This window comes from Aulonocara stuartgranti, assembly GCF_965226115.1.
Source record: "Aulonocara stuartgranti genome assembly, chromosome: 10".
Classification (NCBI taxonomy): Eukaryota; Metazoa; Chordata; class Actinopteri; order Cichliformes; family Cichlidae; genus Aulonocara; species Aulonocara stuartgranti.
The window spans coordinates 13,059,403-13,070,263 of NC_138946.1; positions in this window are offsets into that span (position 1 = coordinate 13,059,403).

Genomic DNA, 10,861 nt, shown 5'->3' on the forward strand with positions numbered 1-10,861 from the left:
TTCATTGAAATGTGCTCATCTGTTTTAATATTCTAAGATCTTCCCATAGCTTTTTATTCTCTCCCTGCGTCACTTTAATGACAGCGCCGGTGCTGGAATTGAATGATTTCAAACAAACAAACATTATTATCGCAGCCCAGGCCATTCATTAATTTCTTATTCATATTTATCTGTTTTCAATTGTTCTAGCTAGTAATTGGAAAAAAAATTGCTGTGATGGCAAACACTTTTGAATACAATAACAAATGCGCTCCCATCAGTGGATAAACAGCAACTTGCCAGTCAAATACTGACTGAAAGCCTGTAAATGCTATTAAATTCCAATTCAGACAATACAAAAACATGAATGTTCCATCTAAAAAGCCTGTTACACAGCTATTGCTTGTGATTTCATTTGCAAATTAGAATGAAATGTGGATTTTTTTTTTTAAACTCTGTCATGATCTAAATTTTCATTAACTGGCAGCAAAGCATTACATCAACGCAAATACTCCCTGGTTGCTTTTTTAGAGTACCACAGCATCTCTGCAGCCACCTCCCTGGGGCCGTGGACACCAAGGGAGGGAGTCGTTTAAATCATGGTCTATTTAAAACATAGGCACATAGGAGGCAGGCTGGAGCTCGCTCGCTGGATAGTTGACAAATATTTTCTAAATCTTAAGCAATGACAACAGTGAGCTTGGGGAGGAAGGCAGAAGGAATGAAAGAGAATAAAAATGAGATGAGAACAAAATAGGGAGCCGCCAACCAGCCAAACATGGGAAATGTGCCCATAATTAAGAAATCTAATTTATTTTATCACAGCAAAATGTAATGTTGGAGGTCTGCAGTGTAATAATTCGCTTTAGGGTCTTATATTCCTCACACTCGACATTATCTCATTATTGTGATCTACAATTTGTGTCTTAAACGACATCTTGTCTGGAAAAAGTCTTATTTGAGTGTTTTGAAGAAAAAAAAAACCACCACAAGAAATGAACAGAACAGTTTGAACATAAAAAAAATCCAGTTGCTGAAGTCAATGAATATATAGATTTTACACATGAAATACCTTCTCACTTCAACCTGACAACATCAGCAAAAGCACATCTGTTTATTCGGTTCTTGGGTCAAAACCACCACACGCAACTCCCACCTCCCCCACCCTCTGTACAAGCTGGATTTCTATGCATGGACGGGCTGCAGATGTGTCCAACCAACAAGCCAGTAGCAAGTGAGTAAATTCTCAAACAAGTGTGCAAAGGACAAACGCGGTTCCACTGACACGTTCAGTCAGCGTTGTTGAATAACGGATTCTGGCTCGTGAAACTGAATTGGTCATGTTTTTTTAATGTCAGCGTGAACTTTGACCTTGCATGTGCTTTCCTAAAACACAACAAAACATCCTTCCCAATCAGAACAGAAACAGGCTCTATAATTATCATTGCAACAACAGATAAATGTGTCACCCAAATATTCACTGACTCGTGAATAATGACATGATTTTAATTAACATTTCTGCAAAGCTATAAAGAGTTCACAGTCAAATTATCAGCTACATGTTAGCCCACCATGTATTTCATTTGTTTTCCTCACGCTGTCTTCTTTTGCTGTAACTACAGCGCAATGCACTCAGTTATATAAAGGCAATAAATGCACTTGGTTAACAGTGGCTAGGAGCACAAACACATGGCTGTTTATGCATGCATTTTCTTTACAATGCTTAAAATACTAATATCATAATAAATACAATAGCCACTGTTTGGTCGTCCTTCCACTCTTAGCTGCCGACATCTCCTCCATTTAAAATTCACATCGTCGCTTCATTTGTCAAAGATGAATCTCAAACTCTACCGAGTTACATACAACCAGCTTTTCTTTTGCTGAATACGTTCATGCTTCAAGGTCAATTTTGAGCATTAAAAGGATGGTATAAAATGCTTCAGAGAAAAGGGGAAGAAAATACTCATAAAGCCTTTTTGTTAAATATGGCTATGAGATTTATACATTGGGTGATTGATACGATGTTAGGGAAATAAAGGATCCTCTATAACTGACAGAAAGCTGTATAAGAAAGTGTGCTTAAGGAAGAGTACAGGAAGACGCCAATGTAGACAAGCTTTTTGCTCAAGCTAAGATGGAAGCAAAACAAAAGGTTCATTGGAGAATATATCTTGAAACTGTTATTTTCCCACAATCCTACTGGGGTTAGCGTGAGGACAAATCCAGCAGAAGGCCATATTGAGTTAATGGGCAGAGAAGTCCCTTATCTGTTCAAGTGGGCCAGAAACATTGGATGGATGAATTAAAGCTCAAGCAAAATGGATTTGAAAGTTTAAAAAAAAAAACACTTAAGAGATGTACTGGGACGCTGTTTTGATGCGGAGCGTAGATGAATGTCCACAGACAAAGTCTTAATTTGTCCTGATGCACTGTGATGAACTCTATTTTCAGCATGCACTGCTTACTTCGCTACAGCCTTTTACCATCAAACACAACCCCATCAAGAGCATCTGTTGTTTACTGCAGCGAGGAACATGAGAGACACGTGTTCCCTGCCGCGTTCCATTTTTGATGTGGCCATTACTCTTGGTGCCAAAATATAAGAAACGCTGTGGTACATTTTCACTCCACCTGTGCTGATGCCTCAGTTCTTATCATGTTTGTCACACATGAAAGGCATGCCCGCTCATGCTTCCTCGGAAGCATGAGCGGGCATGCCTTGCACATAAAACTGTAACTTTCCACCTCAAACTTTCCACCTCGAGTCAGGAAAAATGAATCATTACTCTTCACCTCTTCCCCTCTTTTGGTCACATTCACACCCACGCACTTGTCATCATATTGTGATGAGCTGTCTAGCTTGCCTACAGCATTCTGCCACAAGTGTTGGAGAATCTTCAAGAAGAGAAGAAGTGCTGATATTTCACCATTTCTTGACCTTGCTATTTTTGACACATATTCGGTGAGCTGTACAAGCCGCCCCACTGGTGGTAAGGCATTGTGCAGCATATCACATGTCTTTTTAGCTTCAGATTTATTTTCTTGAGCCCTTAACTAAACAGGAAGGGTTTTATGAGACATATGTGCGCAACAACATACAAAAAACAAACATACTATTGATCAAGTAGCTTCCAGCTTCCAGAGTTCTCCTCAGGCAATAATCATATTATATTTTGGCTCACATTACCACATTAGCATCATGCACTTTGTGCACGAATTTGTTGGCCTCACATCTATAATGATATGATGAAGCTCTGGTTCCACCTCATCCAATAGGTGCTCTGCTAGATTTAGATCTGTTAACAGTGGAGACTTTTGAGTACAGTGAACTCACTGTCATGTTCAACAAACCAGTTTGAGATGATTTGAGTTTTGTGACATGGCTGCTTCCAGCAGAAAACCATCAGAGGATGGTCATAACTGGATGGACATGGTCAGTAACAACACTCAGATAGGCTGTTGTGTTTAAATGATGCTTAGTTAGTACTAACAAGCCCAAAATATGCCAAGAAAATGTCCCCCTCATCATCGCACCAGCAGCAGATGCCTAAACCACCGATACAAGGCAGGGCAGAGCCATGCTTTGGTGTTGTTTACTCTAAATTCTGACCCCACCATGCTAATGTCAGAGCAGAAATCGAGACTCATGACAGCAAGTTTTTCCAATATTTTGTTGTCCAATTTTGATGAGCCCGTGCAAATTGTATCCTCAATTTCCTGTTTTTAGGTGAGAGGTGTGGTCTTCTGCTGCTGTAAACCATCTGCTTCAAGGATCACTTCGAAGGTGTTGTGCATTCTGAGACGCTCTTCTGCATACCTTAGTTGTTGTTGTTGTTTTTTTTAGTTATTTTGTCTTCTTCCTATCAGTTCAAAGCAGTCTGGCTAGTCTCTAAACTGCAGAGAACTGCAGCTCACTGGGTATATTGTCTTTTTCAGACCATTTGCTGTAAACCCTTGAAATGATTGCGTGAGAAATCCCAGTAGATCAGTAGTTTCTGAAATACTCAGACCTGCCCGCCTGGTACCAACAACCATGCCATGTTCAAAGTCACATAAATCACCTTTCTTCCTAGTTTTGATCCAGGTTGTCTTTATTGTGTCTACTTGCCTGAATTCACTGGGTTGCTGTCATATGATTAGCCAGTTGATTAGGTGTACCTGATGAAGTAGCCAGTGAGTCTAAATGTTGCTTTTCAAAGTCAGTCTGGACAGCAAAATTCATAAAATCCTCCCAATAAACCTTGTTTGCATACACAGCAGGATATTGACTGATCATAACAGCTTCTGTTTTATCTGCATTTAACCCTCCTTGAACATGAAAATCACATTTGTATGATTATTAAAAATTTCCTTAATGTTGTTAATTTGTAGAGTAAAGACTTCAACATTATCTATAAATTATCAAATACAAGCTAAATTGTTCTCTTGAGGACCTGAGGGTAAAAACATATCTGGTAGAAATGTACTATTGCATACAAATGATCTAATCAATTGTAACATGTTGACTCATGTGTGTATCAGCCACTAGATGGCACTGTGTTGCTGCAATGTGTGTAATTCACTCGCGAGCAAGAAGCTCCAGAGGAAATGGAGAAGTAGACGAAATAAAGTGGAATCGGAGCAGAGATCAGTGTGTGCGTGCAGTTAATAAGAAGCTCGGTATACATACAAAAACAACACATGGTGTCAGAGTAGCGGATTCTACGCAATCCCTCGCCGTCGGACAGCGCAGACATGGAGGCTTACGGCGTTCCCACACCGCGTATGGATTGGGACTCCAGCAACCTGCCCGAGGCATGGCGGCGTTTCAAGCAGCACGCCGAGCTAATGTTCGCTGGTCCTCTTCGGGGGAAGGAGGAGGCAGACAAATGCAGCTACCTTCTTCTATGGGTCGGTGAGAAAGGACGGGACGTCTACAACACGTGGACGCTCACCGCAGACGACTCCCGAAAGCTTCAGACGTACTACGATAAGTACACTGATTACATCATACCGAAAGCTAACCCAATCTACGCCCGATATAAGTTTCATGAAAAGATGCAGGGTGAAAATGAGACATTTGAACAGTTTATTACGGAACTGAAACTACTTGCTAAAGACTGTGGGTACCCAAATACAGATGAAATGGTCAGGGATCGCATTGTATTTGCCACTAACTCGCCACACGTCCGAGAAAAGCTACTCAGCCAAGGCGCAGAGCTCACGCTAGAGAAAGCTATAGATATAGCACGATCACACGAGCTAGCAAAGCAACAGCTAAAAACTATGGGTCACTCCAGGGGCCAAGAAACTGTGCACGCCATCGGCAGGAAATCGCACAGACAAGAATATCAAACAAGAAGCGTGAGACCAAAAGAACACGCTAATGCAACACTAAAAACGTGCAGCTATTGTGCCGGACAACACAGTAATAAAGACACCTGCCCAGCAAAAGGGAAGCAATGTGCAAAATGCAAGAAAATGAACCATTTTGCGAGAGCATGCAGGTCAAGACTCCCTTCGCAGACAAAAGCCCACCTCAAATCAGTACACACTGTGAGAGAGAACATAGAAATGTCAACTATGGACACAGATGAGGACCAAGACTGTTTCTACATTGATAGCATCACCATAGAAAATGAAGGAAGAAATGATGAGCAAGCATATGCAGACATGCAGCTTGGTTCCCCCCCACAGACAGTGAGGTTTAAAGTTGACACTGGGGCGCAAGCAAACACAATTCCAGCTAACATGTTCCAGACACTCTTCCCACACGTGACACTGAAGCCTGTCACACACAAGCTCACAGATTATGGGGGACACTCACTCAGCGTGGAAGGAAAATGCCAGTTAAAATGCAAACACAAAGACAAGACCTGCACGTTGGAATTCCATGTTGTTAACACAAGCGCCCCACCTGTATTAGCAATGAAAGCTTGCCGTGACCTTAACCTGGTAAGGATTGTGATGGCAGTGACGGAGGAAAGAGGCAAGACAACCAACAGTTCACAGGCAATACTAGACGAATATGCAGACGTATTCAAAGGGATAGGAGAATTTCCTGGTGAATGCAGTTTCCATGTAAATCCAGACGTTGCACCCACAGTCAGCCCACCTCGTCGGATTCCCATTGCTTTGCGAGCCCGACTCAAAGACGAGCTCGACAACATGGAAAGGAACCAAATCATATGCAAGGTCACAGATCCTACGGACTGGGTGAATGCACTTGTTGTCGTGGAAAAACCCAAGACAGGCAGACTCAGAGTATGTCTGGACCCCAGACCCCTCAACAAGGCTATACAAAGACCCCATTACCCTCTACCCACCTTAGAGGATGTCACCACAAAACTTGCTGGGGCCAAGTATTTCAGTGTTTTGGACGCCAGATCAGGCTACTGGGCCATTAAGCTAAGCCACGAATCATCTCTGTTAACCACATTTAATACTGTGTTTGGCAGGTACCGCTTCCTCAGGTTGCCATTCGGCATAATCTCAGCTCAGGATGAGTTCCAGCGACGCGTGGACGAGACCTACGAGGGCCTGAGGGGCGTGGCAGCCATTGTGGACGACGTACTGGTCTTCGGAGAAACCAAACAGGAGCATGACGACAACCTGAGGGCCATGCTGCAGCGCAGCAGAGAGAGAGGTGTAAAACTGAACCCTGACAAGTGCACCATCTGCGTCAAAGAGGTCAGTTACTTCGGTCACACATTGTCACACGAAGGGCTGAAACCAGATCCACAAAAAGTAAAAGCAGTCCAAGACATGGCGCCCCCACAGAACAGGGCGGAATTGGAAACAGTGCTGGGGATGGTTAATTATCTAGCAAGATTTGCCCCACACCTGTCAGAGATAAATGCTCCGCCAGCTGTTAAAGCAGGACAGTGAGTTTGTATGGGACAAGAACCATGACAGAGCCTTTCAACGAATGAAGGAGCTGATCACTAAAGAACCAGGCCCAGTTCTCTCCTTCTTCGACCCCAAGAAAGCGCTACGACTGTGATGCTGCAGGACGGCAAGCCAGTTGCCTACGCATCCAAGTCACTTAACAGCACTGAGCAGAACTATGCCCAAATAGAAAAAGAGCTGTATGCTGTTCTCTTTGGTTGCAAGCGGTTCCACGAGTACATGTACGGTCGTCATGTGACCATTGAGTCGGACCACAAGCCACTTGAGTCCATACTCAAAAAAACACTAGCATCAGCACCACCACGGCTACAGAGGATGATAATACAGCTGCAAAAGTACGACATCAGCATCATCCACAAGCCAGGGAAAGACATCCCGGTAGCCGACACGCTCTCCCGGAAATCCATAGAGTTTCACGACAAATCACTATGTGACGGGATGGATGCGCAGATCCACTCAGTCCTCAGCAACATGCCTGTCAGTGATCAGAGACTCTCAGAGATAAGAAACGAAACAGCCCAAGATCCTCAGCTCAACAGCCTGAGACGGACCACATTGAGTGGATGGCCTGATAAACGGTCTCAATGTCCGCCTGACATTCAGGAGTTTTGGAACCACAGGGATGAGATCTCACTGATAGACGGGATCATGTTTAAAGGAGAGAAAATGATCATCCCAAACAGGCTCAGAAAGGACATGATAGAGCGGATTCATTCCAGCCATATGGGTATAGAAAAGAGCAAAAACAGAGCCAGAGACCTTCTGTTTTGGCCAGGCATGGGAAAGCAGATTGAGGAAGCAGTCGGAGCCTGCAGCACATGCCAGGAGAGACAAGCTGCTAACCCCAAGGAACCCCTGTTGTCACATGCAATACCAGAACGACCGTGGCAGGTCATAGCCACCGATCTGCTCACTTGGAACTCGGAAGACTACATCATCATGGTAGATTACTACAGTAGATTCTTCGAGTTGGAAAGACTGCGCAGCTGCACTGCAGAAGCAGTGATCCACAAACTAAAGTCAGCCATGGCTAGGCATGGTATTCCAGAGTCGGTGATTAGTGATAACGGTCCGTGCTATGCTTCCAGTAAGTTTCAACAGTTCGCAAAGTCATGGAGTTTCACCCACACCACTACTAGTCCCCATTACCCACAGAGCAACGGTCTAGCCGAGAAAACAGTCCAGACAGCAAAGAAACTTCTGGACAAGGCCAAAGCGGAACATAAGGATCCCTACTTGAGCCTATTAGAATACCGGAACACCCCCGTGGACAACTTAAAGTCGCCTGCACAACTACTCATGAGCCGGAGACTTCGCTCCATCCTCCCTGCAACACCAAAACAGCTGGAACCCCAAGTAGTTTGCCAGCAAACAGTGCGTGAGAGGAGAGAGGTCTGCCAGCAGCGCCAGCAGACTTATTTCAACAAAGCCGCCCGACCTCTGCCTCAACTATATCCTGGCACACCGGTCCGGTTCCGGCAAAAAGACGGTTCCTGGAAGCCAGCTGTGGTCACAAGTTGTGCCGACACGTCCAGAAGCTACAACATAACCACAGATACAGGACAAGTTTACCGGCGTAACCGCCGACACCTCCGCAGAAGCAGGAACAGCGTAGGAGGTGAGGAGTTCATTCAACCAACAGGCATCAGCGATGACAGCCCTGTGGTATCTCAGCCCCCTGATAAAGACATTACAACACCTGGATACACGACTCGTTATGGGCGTGTTACCAAACCAAGACAGGTCTTGGACCTGTAATATTGTAAAGGGTGCAGGCGGATCGCTGCCCTAAAAAAAAAAAAAAACAAACAAAAAAAACAAAACAAAAGCTGTTTACATGTTTGTTGTTCCAATGATGTCATTATATGCATCTGTTTATTATGTTAATGATGTAGCCAGTATTGAGACGAATGCTACGTTAGTAATGGATGTTGGTCAGGATGTTATTCCTGTAATTTCAGTTGCCTTAGGAGTTTTACAAGCCTGAGTTGTGTTGTGTTTGTTTTTAAGAAGGGAGATGTAACATGTTGACTCATGTGTGTATCAGCCACTAGATGGCACTGTGTTGCTGCAATGTGTGTAATTCACTCGCGAGCAAGAAGCTCCAGAGGAAATGGAGAAGTAGACGAAATAAAGTGGAATCGGAGCAGAGATCAGTGTGTGCGTGCAGTTAATAAGAAGCTCGGTATACATACAAAAACAACACATCAATCAGACTGCACTTGGCTGGAGCAAGCCTGTACATATCACAGTGATTTTCACTATTTGTGCAAAAGAAAGGCTCGTGTCAAATCACTGCTACATATAGATATATATCTATATCTAGATATATATCTATATCTAGATATAGATATATATCTATATCTATCTATATAGATAGATAGATATCTATATAGATATCTATCTATCTATATAGATAGATAGATATCTATATAGATAGATAGAGATAGATATCTATATATATACATACAGTAACTGAAGTTTGGTGCAATAATAGATGTGCTTTGAACTTGGATTTCTTGCAGTGACTGTCATTTATTTGGTTATATGCGTGGTCTCCAGGGAATAACACTCCTTTCGTATTAAGCTCTTCCCCCACTGAGCATCCTTCCTTACGCAGACCTCTGCTCCCTTTTAATTTTCCCTGCTTCCAACCCTTTGAACCAAACGTTGGTTCATTCATTAATATTTATTTCCCTTTACATCACTTTGATGGTGGAGCCTTTTAAATGTTTAATTTGGTTCAGGGCCATTAAACAGTAATGCTGGAGTCTTTTAATTCTAATGTACACATTATGCCACAGACTGAACACAAGCTGTGTGGACATAGCCTCTATACTCTGCATCACTGTGGCCAACTGTTTTTGCCTCAAGTCCATCATATATTGATGTTGGTCAGAACCAGTAGGAAGCACATTTGAATACACTGGATAGTTCTTTAAGACCATTTGCAAATGAGAGCAAGTAACCTTGTAAAAGGTGCTTAATGGTGTGAAGAGGAGTATATTAAATAAAAGTGTTAGTGAAAAGCTAAGACTAATGAGAAATTTAAAACAAAATATAAAATGAAATCAAGTGTGAAAAAAACAGTCTAGTCTGGATTTGAGCCTTCTGGTTGTAAGTCATGTGATTATGCCACCCACCATACCTCAACTCTTAATATTTTGCCTCCAAGGTGCAATAGTCCTCCAAGGCTTCTGACACATTGGCTGCTTTTTCAATCATTTTCATTTCAGTCCTTGTGCCGGAGCACTTTCAGAGGAATGTTTGTTTGATAAGCCATTTAACATTCACAAGCATGAAAAGTCATCTAATTCAAGGGTTGAACCAACATTGTGTCTACACATAACAGACAACTTAGCAAAGAATCGATTCAAACTTTGTCTTTACGCACTTTGTTACTAGCAGAACAACAACTTGGCACATCTGAGGGTGGTGTACAGTGTGTTCCTACAAATGTGAGGAAACCAGATAAGTAGATGGCCAAAAACTACAGCAGGTGAACAGTATCTGAAAATCATGACCCTAAGACATAGGAGGAAAGAAATATCGGCAAGACCTGAAACAGAACCTGGGAGCTGCAAATGTCTCTTTAGTTGATTCATCTACTGTCAAAGAAGCCTCATCGAAAATGGTTTTAGAGGAAAGATGTGCTGTAAAGAAGCAGGGGAGAAAAGGTAGAGGTATGCCAAATTACACAAGAACTGGACTGAAAATTCAGGCACCATCTTATCTTAATGACCTTGTAGTACCATATCACCCTATTAGAGCACTTCGCTCTCGCACTGCAGGCCTACTTGTTGTTCCTAGAGTATTTAAAAGTTTTCAGGCCCCTCTTCTGTGGAACCAGCTTCCATTTTGGATTCGGGAGACAGACACTATCTCTACTTTCAAGATTAGACTTAAATCTTTCCTTTTTGCTAAAGCATATAGTTAGGGCTGGACCAGGTGACCCTGGATCCTCCCTTAGTTATGCTGCAATAGACGTAGG